The 16,928-nt window shown below is 44.3% G+C and overlaps 1 pseudogene; it reads left to right on the top strand.

Annotated features, from left to right (window-relative positions):
* The first annotated feature begins 9,356 nt into the window (after positions 1-9,356).
* LOC134349905 (uncharacterized) lies at positions 9,357-10,151 on the top strand (annotated as a pseudogene).
* The last annotated feature ends 6,777 nt before the right edge of the window (positions 10,152-16,928 follow it).

Below are 16,928 nucleotides of genomic sequence, written 5' to 3' on the forward strand. Positions count from 1 at the left end.
ATAAATCCCCGGGACCTGACAGAGTGTTCCCTCGGACCCTGAAGGAGGCTAGTGTTGAAATTGCGGGGGCCCTGGCAGAAATATTTAAAATGTCGCTGTCTACGGGTGAGGTGCCGGAGGATTGGAGGGTGGCTCATGTTGTTCTGTTGTTTAAAAAAGGATTGAAAAGTAATCCGGGAAATTATAGGCCGGTGAGTTTAACGTCGGTAGTAGGTAAGTTATTGGAGGGAGTACTAAGAGACAGAATCTACAAGCATTTGGATAGACAGGGACTTATTAGGGAGAGTCAACATGGCTTTGTGCGTGGGAGGTCATGTTTGACCAATCTATTGGAGTTTTTCAAGGAGGTTACCAGGAAAGTGGATGAAGGGAAGGCAGTGGATATTGTCTACATGGATTTCAGTAAGGCTTTTGACAAGGTCCCACATGGGAGGTTAGTTAGGAAAATTCAGTCGCTAGGTATACATGGAGAGGTGGTAAATTGGATTAGACATTGGCTCAATGGAAGAAGCCAAAGAGTGGTGGTAGAGAATTGCTTCTCTGAGTGGAGGCCTGTGACTAGTGGTGTGCCACAGGGATCACTGCTGGGTCCATTGCTATTTGTCATCTATATCAATGATCTAGATGATAATGTGGTAAATTGGATCAGCAAATTTGCTGAGGATACAAAGTTGGAGGTGTAGTAGACAGTGAGGAAGGTTTTCAGAGCCTGCAGAGGGACTTGGACCAGCTGGAAAAATGGGCTGAAAAATGGCAGATGGAGTTTAATACAGACAAGTGTGAGGTATTGCACGTTGGAAGGACAAACCAAGGTAGAACATACAGGGTTAATAGTAAGGCACTGAGGAGTGCAGTGGAACAGAGGGATTTGGGAACACAGATACAAAATTCCCTAAAAGTGGTGTCACAGGTAGATAGGGTCGTAAAGAGAGCTTTTGGTACATTGGCCTTTATTAATCAAAGTATTGAGTATAAGAGCTGGAATGTTATGATGAGGTTATATAAGGCATTGGTGAGGCCGAATCTGGAGTATTATGTTCAGTTTGGTCACCAAATTACAGGAAGGATATAAATAAGGTTGAAAGAGTGCAGAGAAGGTTTACAAGGATGTTGCTGGGACTTGAGAAACTCAGTTACAGAGAAAGGTTGAATAGGTTAGGACTTTATTCCCTGGAGCGTAGAAGAATGAGGGGAGATTTGATAGAGGTATATAAAATTATGATGGGTACAGATAGAGTGAATGCAAGCAGGCTTTTTCCACTGAGGCAAGGGGAGAAAAAAACCAGAGGACATGGGTTAAGGGTGAGGGGGGGAAAATTTAAAGGGAACATCGGGGGGGGGGGGCTTCTTCACACAGAGAGTGGTGGGAGTATGGAATGAGCTGCCAGACGAGGTGGTAAATGCAGGTTCTTTTTTAACATTTAAGAATAAATTGGACAGATACATGGATGGGAGGTGTATGGAGGGATATAGTCCGTGTGCAGGTCAGTGGGACTAGGCAGAAAATGGTTTGGCACAGCCAAGAAGGGCCAAAAGGCCTGTTTCTGTGCTGTAGTTTCTATGGTTTCTATGGTTTATACACTGCCTGCTCTTCCCTGCCAAACACTGTTTTCTCCCTCGAGAAAGCTACTTCATGGAATGAAAAGGAAAAAAAGTGTTGATCTTTCTGACCAACCCGGAGGCTATTGATTGATGTTTAAAATTAGAATTTAGTTTCTCACATAGGAAAGAATTACTTGAGGTTAGAGAGAGAATGAGAATAGATTTCTTTTGAACACCATGCTATGTCAGAAGTTGCTGCAATACTTCCTTAATCTGTAGAAGAAATTTTACTCTTATTATTTATTTATTTCTAAGAAACTTTTTCAAGGTACTAAAGGTCCTACAACAAATATAGCTCTTCACTTGCTTCCTATTAATTATTCATTGTTCTTTTCACATGTGGAATTAGTAAAATTAATGTACTTATTTTGAAGAGACTGCAGATACTGGAATCTGGAGCATTACTGATTATGTCAGGAAGTTTTGTAAGACTCTCTGTCTGTGATTTCTACACTCCAGTTCCAACATCTGCCGGATCTTTTACCTCCATTTTACTGCACTGCAAAGTCTCCTCAAGGTATACTGACTTTGAAGAGTTTTTCTTCCTCTCTGCAAAGGGAGTTCTGTGAGATCCTCTCGCATTGCTCTCCCTCTGTGGTTTCTAATTCATCCAGCAGAATGTTTATAACTCATTTATAGGGCTGAGATTATTTTTCCAACTGGTATTACTAATGTTTGTCTGTACTCTCACAACAAGTGATCTGTTGCTAACTCAGTCTTGTATTTTACTACCTTCTCAGGATATCTTGCAATATTCCAAAAACAGTAACTTTGGTCAACTTCCATCAATATCACAGTTAAATAATCTCACCTTCTCAAGGAGTTGTTACCTGCTCGAGATCAAAGACTGCAAGACTGAAAGACTTAAAAAATAGGTAGGATAAGGTCAGGCAAGATGTTATAATATTTTTAAAATCTCAAAGCAAACCGCAAACTGTGTCAAACCTATCTACTTCTGAGAGGCAGTCTGAGGTGAGAACAGCCATTCTTTTCCCAGCAGACAGTCCATCTATTTGAATACTGTCAAGAGGCTGAGAGCTTCTAACATAGTACTACTCTCTGTTCCCACTTCCAGCAGCAGTGGATCGAAATGAGGTAGAGGTGTCCTCTAGAGTGCTCCCTGTCTCCTCCAATCATCAGGCCTGACCGGGCAGGAAACATGCCACGGCAAAACGACAGATTCCCCAGGCTCCCCAGCAGTACCTTCCAGCCCCTCTGCCCTTACAGTCAAGACTTAGCTAGTACATGCATGATGTCCTGTTTATAAATGATGGGTTTGAACCCTCTCTGGTGCTGGAATATATGACTCAAATTAACATTACGCTAAGCCATGGAGACAAAAGTGACTGCAGGTTATGGAAATCTAGGATAATAGGAAGCCATTTTTGCTTTATTGGAAGTTCTATTCCTTTGATGGGATATTATTGTGAAATACTGTCTTGTCATTTCGTTCATTTGAAATATTCCACCTTCCAAGTGGATTTTTCATTGCAATTATTTTCTCTGAAAAGATAAAATAAGTAATTAGTTGCTCAAATGTCACACTCGTGTTTGTGAGAGACCACTACATGAAAAGTGACTGTCACATTTTCCCAGAGAACCACTACTTCAATATTGTCAATTGTGAATGAAGCACTTCAAAAGAAATGCCTAAACATTTCACGAGTGAAACACTTTTAAAACAAAATCACAGAAGATGACTCAATCTTGGTGGTGTTTAACAAGCATGTATACTCTCACTTATTTTTGAAAGCTGAGAAATTTTGATAGGAAACTTATGTTACTTCTGAAAGAGCCTTCTGTATATTATGTAACACAGATTCCAATTCTAGTCTGGTGAAAGTTATGTATTTTTAATGTTTTCACTGGAAATAGTAGTTTTTACAGTTGCATTACTTCACAAATAAAGGAAAATATCTTGTTCACGTTAAGGCAAATTTACTTTTTTGGCAGTTCTTTTAAAAATATAATCTTCTTTTTCTGCTTGTCCTACCTGGCTGGCACTTATTCCTGCAAAATGTGATAAGTGCTACATCTCCTCCCTCACCACCATTCAGTCCCAAACTGTCTTTCCATATGAGGTGACATTTTATCTGTGGGTCTGTTGGGGTCATCGATTGTATCCGGTGATCTGCTATGTCTTCCTCTGCATTGATGAAACGTAACGATTGGAAACAGCTTTGTCAAGCACCTTTGCGCTATCTTTTGCCGCAAAAGGCAGAATCTTCCAGAGGCTATTTCAATGTAACTTCTCATTTCCATTCCGACATCTTGGTCCAGGGCCTTCTCTACAGCCGTGATGAGGTCAAACTCAGGTTCGATGGGCAACACATCATATTGTGCTTGGGTAGCCTCCAACCTGATGACATGAATATCTATTTCTCTAACCTTTGGTAATTTCTCCTTTCTCCCTCCTTCTCCAATTGTTCCATTCCTCATTCAGGTTACACTCTCACTCCTTCTCTTCTCCACCCTTGGATCCCCTTCTCCCTCTCTTTTTTCCATGGTCCATTGTCCTCTGCTTCTTCAGCCCTTTTCCCCTACTACCTATTCCATCCTACCTTTGCCCACCGTGCCCCCCCAACACCCATCTACCTTCCCCCTTACCAGGACTCAACTATCACCTCCCAGCTTGCATTCCTTCTCCTCCCCCAACCTTATTCTGGCTTCTGCTCCCTACCTTTCCAATCCTGATGAAGGGTCTCAGTCTGAAATGTCGACTGTTTATTCCCCTTCGTAGGTGCTGCCTGACGTGCTGAGTTTTGTCAGCATCTTAAGTGTGCTGCTCAAGAGTCCCAGCATCTTCAGGGTCTCTTGTGACCTTTAAAAATAGCACACTTTGAATTTGCTTCAAACAAAAAACTACAAAAAAAACCTAATCAACAAATCTAATCCTTTGTGGAGTTCACTGAAATCCCATATTGTGCGAATCTGCAGTCTTTAGACTTTCATTTGGGAGTTCAGAGCCACTTGAATCAAAAGCAGTACAAGCAATTATAAATGTAAAATACACTTCATTTAAACACCAGCACAAGGCGTATTATGGAAGACATCAGAACTGTGATCACATGAGAATTATTTCCTCATGATTTTGAATATATATCTCAGGCTGAATCAATAATGAAGCTTAATGACTGCACTGAACACTTTCTCCTGTTGTTAAAATTTGCTTTGGTCTCCTTATTTTGGAAGATGATTAAGATTTTATGATAACATCGTGAAGAATTGTGGATAATATCATGTAAGCCTCCGACTCTCTCACTTGTGTTCGTACAGGGAAAACGCCCTCAGCCCTGCCAACCTGGGTAATCAAATTTGTGTGGATGCTGCGTAATGTGCCCCAGTACAAACTCACAATGCAAAAATCAGACAACACACAATAAGCGATTAAATGATTACACTTCATAAATCTTACTGTGACTATGTGGTTACTAGGGAAACAAAATATAGAAGTAAAAGGCACCACACTTACCAAAGTTAAACAGTTCATGCACAATCGCTAGAGCTCAAGGAACAGGGTCTTCTCTCCACCATTCGATCTCCTGCAAACTCCTCGGCCCTCGGACTGAAACCAACCACAGTAGTCTACCAGAGCGCTTCCCGCACGTCCCTCCTCTTCGCCTCTCCTTGCCGAAAATCCCACGCACTCACTCAGGTTCCCATACATACAGATAGAACAACATGACTTCCATTGGTTAGTTCCCTGTTATCTATAGTTATAACCCAAACATTTCAGCTACAAAGAAACATTACCTCATCAGTTAACATTACAGAGAAGCCATTTCATTATTAGCAGTTAACAGTTGCATTACAGTTAATATTACTGAGAACCCTACATTCTCCCCCACTGAATTTAGTCTGCCCTCATGACGTTCAGATAACTTGCCAACCCTTCCTGCAAAACACAGAGCCCAATCCAAGTGCAGAAAGCAGTAACATAGCTCCCCAAAACAGTAGAGATCACATCCTGTTCCCCAGGTGCTACATAGACCAACCTATCCACGGGGTTCCTAATCTGCTGAGACCTCCCTACCCCGCCTTCTAACTCTTCTGGCTCAGACACTACTGGGGACACTTTGTGGCTACCTGGCGAAACCTTCTGCGACCTGTCACTCAAACCCCTCTGCAACTCGGTGCCCCCTGTCTCGGGTTCAGACCCCACTTCCTCTCCTCCAGAGTCCTGCTGCACTCCCTGTTGCCCACCAATAGCCCCCCTCACCTCACCTGACGCAGTGGGAGAAGGGCCTGGAGTCTCTTCCTCTGTCACGGGGGATTTAGCGAATGGCAGCATGTACCACTCATCCGAATCATCATCTTCCGAATCAGTATCCCATTCTGGAGCTGGGTCTGGCCCAGTCTCTTTCATGGTGGGCTCTTCCCTCGCCCTGCACTTCCACAGAGTCCTTGTACTAGGTGTAGACTCCAAGTCGGGCTCTAGGTCTACCAGCACCTCTTGTCCCGGGGCAACAGGTGGTTCCGATGGAGAATCTTGACAGGCCCCCGCCCTTCCTTGGGGCTCACCCGGAAAACTGGTAGGTTTGGCATCTGACTCTCCATCACATAGGGTGTGGCCACCCAACGATCAGCCAACTTGTGCTTTCCAGGTAATCTCAAATTCCTTATGAGGACTCGGTCTCCTGGCAGGAGTTGGGAGAACTTTGCTTTCTTGTCATACCTCCTCTTACTTCCCCGATTCTGCTTGGTGGCCGCCACCCCAGCCAACTTGTAAGCCCTTTTCAGCTCTCTCCTCATATCAGATACGTACTTCAGATAATCCTCGGTGGTACGTCACCTGCGTCAGTCCCGAAATAGAGGTCAATGTGCAACTTTGTCTTGCGCCCAAACATCACATAATAGGGCGAGAATCCAATAGCTTCAGTTGTAACAGTGAACCAGATGCCCAATATGTTGACTCCATCTGCTCGTTTTGCTGATCTCCAGAATCTCAAGCATGTCCAGCAAGGTCCGATTAAACCTCTCTGGTTGGGGATTGCCCTGCGGATGATAGGACATGATCCTCAATTTCTCAACTCCCAGCATGCCCAGTAACTCATAAATGAGCTTACTCACAAAATCCCGTCCCTAGTCACTATGTATCCACTGGGGAAGGCCATAATGCACAAAATACCCTCAGTAACGGAGGCAGCGAAATGTGATTTGTCTTCTCTGCCTGTGCCATATCCCCTTTTCCACTGCGTACCAAACGGTGCCAATGCCCGTGTCATCTCGCTGAGCAGCTGCCACTTCCCCAGGACTTAATTCCGGCAGCTGCTTGGTCTTCAGAGCAGTCAAGTCACAGTAAACTGGGGATAGGGCGTCATTATAGCCCCCAATGGGTCCTCTGCGCCATCCGGCCTCTCCTTTCCCTCGACCGTCATGGTGATAGCAAACTGACACATGGCCTTCACCCCAGAGGCAGGAACGCTCTCCCACTCCTGGTCGCTCTACAGTTCCTCATGCATCCGTCAGGACAAGGTGTCCGCATCGACGTTCTGGCTCCCTGGCTGGTACTTTAGGCTAAAATCATACGACGACAAGGCTGCCAACCACCGATGGCCTGTAGCATCCAGTTTCGCCGACATCAGGATGTAAGTGAGTGGGTTGTTCTCCGTCCTCACCTCAAACTTGGCCCCATAGAGGTAGTCACTCAGCTTATCCACTACCGCCCAGTTCAACGCCAGGAACTCCAACTTGTAGGTGGTATAGTTTCTCTCGGAGGGCGACAAACTCCGGCTGACAAAAGCTACAGGTCTCAATCCAGTGCCCTGATCCTGACACAGAACGGCCCCTAATCCCTCTTGGCTGGCATCAGTGTGTAGCACATAGGGTAATTGGGGGTCTGCAAAAGCCAGCACTGGTGCATGGGTCAGCAACTCTTTCACTGATTGAAAAGCCTCCTCATATTTTGCATCCCACCTCTGTCTGAAGGGCTCCGACGGGTTTAGATATTCTCCAACCTCCTGTCCTCTTTTCCCCTTTCCCTTTCTTCCCCAAGGGAGGGTAACCATGCAGAAGCTGGTTCAAGGGGTGACTCACTTTGGCATAGCCCTTCACAAATCTCTGATAATAACCACAGATCCCCAAAAATGAGTGCAGAGCACTCACAGTCTGCGGCCTTGGCCCTATGGTCACCGCTTCTATCTTAGCCGGGTCGGTAACTACTGCCTCCCGCGAGATTATGTGCCCGACATAGCTAACTGACGTCTTGCAGAACTGACAGTTGTCCAGGGAGAGTTTTAACCCTTCCTCCTTCAGTCGGCCTAGTACCTTCAGTAGCCTCGCTTCGTGTTCTTCCAAGGTTGATCCAAATACTATCAAGTCATCCAAATATACCAACAATTCGAGCAAATTCACATCTCCCACCGTCTTCTCCATGACCCTCTGGAAAGTGGCAGGGGCTCCCGATATGCCCTGGGGCATCCTTTCAAACTGGAAAAATCCCAGAGGGCATATAAATGCCATCTTCTCCTTATCAGCTTCGCTCATCGGGATCTGGTAATATCCACTCCTCAAGTCCAGCACACTAAACCACTTCACCCCACTCAGACAGGCCAGCGTGTCTTCGACCCTCAGAATGGTATACTGGTCAAGGACAGTGCGCCTGTTCAGGGTCCACACACATGCGTACCTTCCCGTTTTCCTTCTGGGCCACTACTATTGGAGATGCATAAGGGCTTTGGGACTCAGTGATGATCCCAGCTGCCTTCAACTTACACAAATGTTGCCGCACGTCTTCCACGTCTACAGGGGCCAGTCGCCGCGACCTTTCTCTAAATTAGGTGTCATCAGTTACCCAGATGGTGTGTCAGGTGCTCTTGGAACAACCCACATCAAACTCGTCAAGAGAAAAGACATCTTCCAGCTTCAACATCTTCTCCACCAGCCTCCATTTCCAACCCAGGGGCAACCTTCTCTTAAAAATGATCTCTCTCTTCGTGGCGTTTCTGACAATCACAACCATCCTGCACGCTTGTACCACCGAGGGCCTCTGAAATTCGGGTCTCACCAGCACCCCAGCTGGAAATCGCGACCACCCCCCCCCCCCCGCGGTCTTCCGGGGCGTCCACTAAAAGGGCCTCGCCATCAGGCACTCCAGGAAATCTGGGGGTCCCCATCACTCTCACAACTTCCCCGGGCCGTACTACCCTAAACTTCGACTGGGCACACCACAAAGTTCCTCTTTTAAATTCAGTATCCAGCCCAGTGTGGCCCCGCACTTCCTCAACAGCAGCTCGAAACACTGGGTGCACCGACAGGGTCCCCAAGAAACTCTCACCCGCCTTCTCCTCGCAGGCCCCCATGAGCCTCCATACTATAGGGGCGTTGGTCTCCACCAGAATTGAAACTCCACCCGTCTCAACTGGGTCCGGGCAAACCAGCACCAAGGCCTCATGAGCCTCAGACACATCGGCCTCTGAGAACTTCAGCTTCACTGACAAATTACCATCGTACGGGTGTCGCTTCTTCAAAGCAAAAGAAATGGGTGGGGGAATTACATAATTAAAAAGGGAAATCGCTTCAGAAAAAGTAGGGATTTTCGAGAGAGAATTCATTGCAGATTTTGAAAGGGAAGTGAAGTCACTATAGAGGCGGGTCAGTGCTTGAATCGTGGCAGCAGGTCCAAGAAGAAATTTTGAATTTGGGTCATGCAGTGGTGCAGCCTGTTAATGGAGGGGACTGTTGTTAGGGGTTAATAAAGGTTTGCAATACAAGTTTGACTTGCAGACAAATTCGCAGCAGATCTGTCAGAAAAGATGCAGAGATCTAAATTACCTGTTTACCAACCAAGAGACACACGCACTGCCCTGTCTCAGCTGCAGGCTTCCACAGGCAGGGGGCCGAAAGCAAAAAGTGTTCATTTACAACCTTCAGCAAAATGTTTCCATGCCAACCCAATACTGGCACCAGAGAAAGATATACCTTGGACATTTAACTTTTCACAAAAAACTTCAAGGGCAGTCAGTTTTGAAGCGACTTCAAAACAAGGGAATGTTGCATTAAATAAAAGAAAGGAAATGTCTTCATTATCAAGAATCACTCATGCTGACATGTAGAAGTACATGGCCATGAAAGTGGTTGAAGCAGAGTTAAGGGACCAAAATCAGCCATTAGAAGTTCCCAAGCAGCAATTAAAGCAGGAACTAAAGTTAGCTACGGATCAGGTACATGATTATATGATTAAAAATGGAAATTTGCAATCTGAAAGTGAAGCATTAAGCAAGAGGGTACAGAATTGTGCGGTCATACTGGAGAACAACCTGATTGATCCTGTTTCAGCGAATGAAATAATCGAAAACAATGAGCAAACAAGTGCATGTTGAAGGGACACAATGGCACTTGTGGAGAATCTCCAGAGGGAATTAGAAAATTAGAGAAGGAACATAATGGAGAATAGAGATGGGTTTCAGGAGATGAGGCTGAAGTTACAGAACGCCAAGGAAGAGAGTAATAAAATTGTAGAAGAAATGGACTTTGTCAAGCAAGAGATGGAGGAGTGGAGACTCTGTTTAAGTCAAGTTAAACAGCATTTAGATCAGAATGTTGAATGACCTGAACATCAACATTACAATTAACTTATTTTAAATTTGTATGAAAAGTGTATATGCTTGAAGGAACTGTACAGAAGACAGAATGAGGACAATGGAGAGCTGGCTACTAACCAGACAAGTAATAATAATTTACCTTGTAAAATAAAAAAAATTGATTCTGCTTTTTGCTTTTAGTATGTTTCAGACCAAAGTGTTTTCTATTGAATCCAAATACACTTGAGTAACTGTTATCTAATATAGTTTTCTATTAAACGTTCTCTTATGGAAATAATTTTTTTTAAAAAAATCATCGTACGGGTAATCACCAGCACTGATACCCCAAATCTCCAGTGCACTGAAGGGTGTCAAGGGTAGATGTTTCAAATACTGATTGTAGAATGAACGAGTACAGCAACGTGACCTGCGACCCAGTGTCGAGTATGGCTTTTGCATATATTCCCCCTATCTGTAATGACACGCTGGATCAGGGTCCTACCAATCCTTCTGGGACAGGGTCTTTTCCTTTCGGGGGTCCCGTGGCACATTGCTGGAAATGTGTTTTCCCAGAGACACCAGGCTGTTCCCTCATTGGGTCTCCTCTAAGTTTCCCGACCCCTCTTCTGGCTGGGACACCCGTGGGCTCGCTCTCCAAGGGACTTCCTGCCATTCACATTCCCACCAGAAATGCCCCTCTTCCCCACAGTTATAACACACACCTCGTCTCGCAGGACCCCTGGCCCCCATGGGCCGCTGTGCAGTTTGTCCCCTCAGGGAGGGGCCATCTTTGCTAGTCCTATCCTGTGGAGGGACCCCCAACTGCCGTGACCCTCCTTGACCTCTCCATTCCCAGCTCTGTCACCACCTCCTTTACTATCTCCTGGGTGGAGCTGGCCCCGGTCACATCACCACAAGGGGCTTCTACTGAGGACTGCACCGTGCAAATGGAGTCCTCCCCCGACTCTGCTGCGTCCTCCTCCTCCCTCACCTCTCGAAGCAGCTGAACAAATGATAGAGGGAGGAGCGCGTTCTACGGGACTGCTGGAAACTCCAAGCAATCATGTCATGCCACAGGGTGCCTCTGGTTACCTGGTCCATCCTTATCTGATCTACATCAGCCGCCGGAATGATACCCCAGTGCCTCAAACTAGTTAGCCGTCTCTCTAGCCGAAAAAGGTACGTTGAAAGCTTCTCCCTTTTCTCCTGATGCAGGTTTTAAAACCCCACTAAGAGCTCCAGCCTGCTCCCCGTCAGACCAAAAGCCTCCTCCAAAGCGTCTAGGTACTCAGCAAGTGAAGCAGAAGGCTGGTTAACTTTCACGCTTCTTACTACTTCAGCCACCAACCCCCTCAAACTTTCAACCAATCTCTGTCGCTTTTCTTCCTCAGAACACTGCCACTCACCCTAATAACTGAGAGACTTGCTCCACCCATGTCTCATAATCATCTTCACCTTCGGGTGTGGGCGTTTTCCCAGAGAAAATTCTTAGCTTCTGATGTGGTCCCGCTGCCTTGTTCACCAGGGAGGTACTGGCTGACGCCAACTCAGAGCCCTCACCCTTCGGTGGGGGACAGGGACTTAATTAAACCCTCCAAATCCGACCACTTCTTCCCCTCAGCCTGCAGAAACGCTAAGACCTTGTCTCTAAAATCTCTGCCCGCTGCTGCAGGCAACTCCTCTGGCGTCCCATCAGAGCCTTCCTCCATGACAATGTGAACGCCCCATGGCCCCGCCTCACCGGGGTCGCAGATAGACGCTGGCAGTCCCACCGCCGTGATGTCAGCACTAGTCCGAACTAACATAAAGCCTGAGTCTGCCATTTTACCAATCTTTCTAGCTACAATTTCAACCTTGCTGACAGCTTTAACCATACTCAAACATCAAATTAACACTCTCTCCGGGGTACGCATATCCACCCCACATAATATGCACGCATGACTAAGCGGTAATTCCTCGGACTCACACCAGCGTGCAATCTTAGCCGGGTCCATCTCAGCAATAATTTAAACAGGGCGATCACACAGCATCCAATAGGATCAAATCCCAGATGAGCCCCCAAATGTAAGCCTCCGACTCGCTCTGCTCGTGTTCGTCCAGGGGAAGTGCCCTCAGCCCCGCCAACCTGGGTAATCAAATTTGTGTGGTTGCTGTGTAATGTACCCCAGTACAAACCCACAATGCAAAAATTAGACAATACACAATAAGCGATTAAATGATTACTCTTCATAAATCTTACAGTGACTATGTGGTTAGTGGGGAAACAAAATATGAAAGAAAAAGGTGCCATACTTATCAAAGTTAAACAGTTCATTCACAATCATTGGAGCTCAAGGAACAGGGTCTTCTCTCCTTCATTAGATCTCCGAACTCCTCGACCCTCCGACTGGGACCAACCACAATGGTCTACCAAAGCGTTTCCTGCACGTCCCTTCTGTTCGCCTCTCCTCACCGAAAATCCCGCGAACTCACTCAGGTTCCCATGCATACAGATAGAATAACATGACTTCCATTGGGTATTTCCCCGTTATCTATAGTTATAACTCAAACATTTCAGCTATAAAGAAACATTACCTCATCAGTTAACATTACAGAGAAGCCATTTCATTATAACACTACAGAGAAGCTATTTTATTATTAGCAGTTAACAGTTAACATTACAGTTCATATTACTGAGAACCCTACAATCATAATCTTGGTAATTCAATCCAAAGAGTACTAAACACTCTTCAGTACAGTATTTGATAATTGACTCAACAGAAATCATATGCAATATATCATTTTGTTTAATCTTCCATTGATATTCATAGACATTCCTCTTCCAAATACAGTGGATTCCTATTAATTGGGACACATGGGAACCAGTACATGTAGGCCTAATTAGCTGAATTAGCCTAACTGTCTTCCCCAATTCGCTGAAGGAATTTGATGGAAATAGATAAAAAGATATAAAAAAGACAAACCACTGTTTAACTGAGTTGTAAATCATGTAGTTAAATGAAAATAGAGCAAATCACAATGCTCTCAGTTCTACTACAGTACTATGAAACTGTGTATTATTTCTCAATAGTAATCAATGGAGAAATTAATCCAGTCTACACTGCCATGTCCTTTTAATTGAATGTAATTGAATAAGATCAGCACAGACACCTAGCATAGATAATGGTCTGCCTTCATACAATTGTTGTGACAATTTCACCTTCCAAATATTCACTTTAATTGTAACATTCAAGATGATTTTCGACTTCTTCAAATTCTTCACAGTTCTTAACTTGGTGAAGTAGTGAAATGGTTTAATTTTCACTCCTTGCCTTTTCTGACGTCTCCAAGCCTGAATATTTAAACTCGCAGTGAGCAAAACAGTTCTGAACAATCTTGCTGCTTATTTCTCATCAACCACCAGTGACACAAATCACTGTTTTTTTTTCAACACACAAACACGTGCAGCTAATGCTATTAGAAAACTGATCCCTCTAAGCATGGTGTACTGTCATACGACTGACGCTAGTTAGAAACTGGTAACTATCTCCTGCCCCAGTCAAGTGGCATAGTATCCCCCCCACCCACTAAAAGAAGGGAATAACAGCTATTTTCTTGATTAGTTGTTGTTCTTCAAGTGTTAGCCCAAATAAGAACCTGCTTGATTAACCAGAGGCCGAATTAACCAGAAACCACTATAAATGAACCTCAATTATTCACAAGGACATTGAATTTTTCCTGTTCAGAATTTCATTGTGAATGCCAGTGGAAATACTGGATGGCATATTTTTGATCCAGTGAGTGTAATTTTTTTAATTAAAGCTCTGATTTTGTGATAGCGATGATGACAAAACACCCAGGTCACAACTGGAAATTATTAGCAACTGGTCCTACAACAAAACAGCCTTCAGTAAAGTTCGTAAAATAAGTTTGGCAGCACTGGGTGTCCATGTTTCATAATTACAAGTAATCAAACTAACTTAGCAAAGACAAGCAAACGTTCCTAAACTCAGCTGCAGGTACTAACTGTAAATTCTGGACCCATGTGAAATAATGATTTGGCAGCTAATTGTATGTCTCTCATGATTTTCAATTCCATTGAATTCAGAATAAATGGAAATTTAGGAAAAACCAGTTTCACTCTAATTGTCAAACAGTTGCAGTCCTTATCCTGCTCGCATATTGGTACTCAGTGCTGCTCAAAGAAACAGTGGGAAAAACACAGGAGGCCTATGAACAGCTGCAGGTTGCAGCTCAAATATATTGGGATTCACTTCATCATCCAATCTGCTCTGCAGTTTGATTCTCAGCAAACAGTGATTACAGTCTAAACATTAATTTGCCTCTTTTGTTTACTGCTGTTGATGAATCTACTGGCTACCACATTTATACCAAAATTCCATCACATGCCTAGAAATTGGACCCACTTGTGCACATTCTTATCCCATTAAAGGTGTGTGGTGCATGTTGGATTGTGCTAAGAATATTTTTCTGATTGATTAGTGATCATTGGGTGAAATACTCAATCAATTTTAGACATGATTCATCATAGTTCAGCTGATGATATCCTGGTGCCAGTCAAAATGTTGATGATGTCATAGGTTACACGGTTAACGTTTCCTTCATTGTGGTCAGAAAATGGAATTTCGAAGGGAAACTTACAGCCTGCCTAAACAAGGAGTAGATAATGCAGGGTTTGGGAATTATATGGGAATTAAAATCTTCTGTCACATTTGTGTCCTGCATACAGGAGATCCCAACCTCACTTTTCAACAGACAGCACCATTCAGTAACTGCAGCCTTTTATTTACAATCACTTTGACTTTTCTCTCAACATCAGCAAATCTGGAGAGCTGATTATTGACTACAGAAGGAAGAAATTGGTGGTCCTCATTAAGTGATTGGAGGTGGAGAGGGTCAGTAACTTTCAATTCCTTGGCGTTATCATATCAAAGGATCTGTCCTGGGACTGTTGTGTAAGTGTCATCACAAAGAAGGCGCATAAGTGCCTCTACTTTCTTAGAAGTTTGTGCAGATTTGGCATATCATCCAAAACTTTAACAAATATCTGTAGATGTGTAGTGGAGAGTCCTGACTGGTTGCATCACAGCCTGGAATGATAATACCAATGCCCAATAATGGAAAACTATAAGACGTGGTGGATACAGCCCAGTCCATCACAGGAAACACCCTCCCTACCACTGAGCACATTTGCAAAGTGCACTGCCACAGCAAAGCAGCATCCGTCATCAAAGATCCTTACCAAATGTGTTCTTCTCTCACTGATGCCATTTGGGAAGGAGCCTTAGGTTCCACACCACCGGGTTCAGGAACATCAACCATCAGGCTCCTGAACCAACATGGATAACTTCACTGACTTCAACTCTGAAAGGATTCCACATCCTATGTACTCATTGTCAATGACTCGAGAACTATTGTTCTCAGTATTATTTATTTATTTTGTTTGTTTGTGTTTTTTTGCATTTCGGTTGTTTGTCAGTCTTCGTCTGCCTGTAGTTTTTCATTGATTCTAATGTATTTTTTTGTTTTCCTGTGAACATCAGCAAGGAAATGAGTGTTAAAATAGTATATGGTGGCATTTACTTGCATTGATAGTAAACTTACTTTGATCCTGAAATTTGAATGCTGCGATCACTGGTCTATTGATAATCCTAAATCTTGTAATAGTGTGAAGTAATGCAAGGCTTGAGTGTCAGTATTTTTATCATCAAAATAAGCTTTATTCATAATTTTTAAAAATTACATGACTAAACCATGCAATGCCTTTTTATTCTTGTTCAATTACATTTCTTAAAGCCAATAGCACTGTTGCCATTCCTGTGGCCTCCTGGTGTGGTACACTACAACAATAATTCAGTGGCTTCCTCAAAAAATGTGGCCACTCCCTGTCCTGTAGTGGAGGAACCCTATACTGTGGTCCTTCCCCACTGAGCCCTTGCTGCAGCTGTACCAAGCCTCAGTGTGTCCATCAGCACCTACTCCTGCAGCCTGGAATGTGCTAGTTGGCAGCATTCCTCTACGGACGTCTCAAGTGCTGGCAGACAAACAAGCTGTACGCAGACCAAAAGGCACCTTTCACAGAGCTGATCATCTTCCAGCAGCACTTGATGCTCGTCTGCGTGTGTGTCCCTGGAAACAGTACTTGAGTCACAAGAGCACAAGAGCAAAGAGTCCTCTATCACATAGCTGCTTGGGATGAACCGTCACACAGGCATCTTTCTCCACACCCTCTTGGACAACGTTTTACACTATCCACAACTTCAGCAACCTTTGTGTCACCTCCATATCCAAGTTGTTTATAAAAATCACAAAATGCAGGGAGCCCAGAACAGATCCCTGCCAAACACCTCTAGTCATGACCACCAAATAGAATACAGTCCATCTACTACCATGCTCTGCATTCTGTGGGAAAGCTAAACCGGAGCCGATCCATCCAAGTTTCCATGCCTTTTGAACTTCTGAATGAACCTACCATGATGAACCTTGTCAGATGCCTTGCTTAAATCCATATTCACCACATCCACCTCTCTACCTTCATCAGTTTGTTTTATCTGTTACCTTTCTTTATTTACCTCCTCCAATCTTCAGGTACTACTCCTGTGGCCAGAGAGGACAGAAGGATCATCACCAAAGACACAGCAATCTCTTTCCTCAATTCCTGTAGAAACCTGTGATAAATTCTGCCCTGTCCCAGGCTGAGGGGGACAGCTGATGCTTCTGCTGCTGCTTGTGTGTGGGAAGGGGGAGGGGAAATTTGGAATTCTGATGCTTCTGTCACTCATTATGTTTTTTCCTGTTTCGTGG

This window comes from Mobula hypostoma, chromosome 7, assembly GCF_963921235.1.
Source record: "Mobula hypostoma chromosome 7, sMobHyp1.1, whole genome shotgun sequence".
Classification (NCBI taxonomy): domain Eukaryota; kingdom Metazoa; phylum Chordata; class Chondrichthyes; order Myliobatiformes; family Myliobatidae; genus Mobula; species Mobula hypostoma.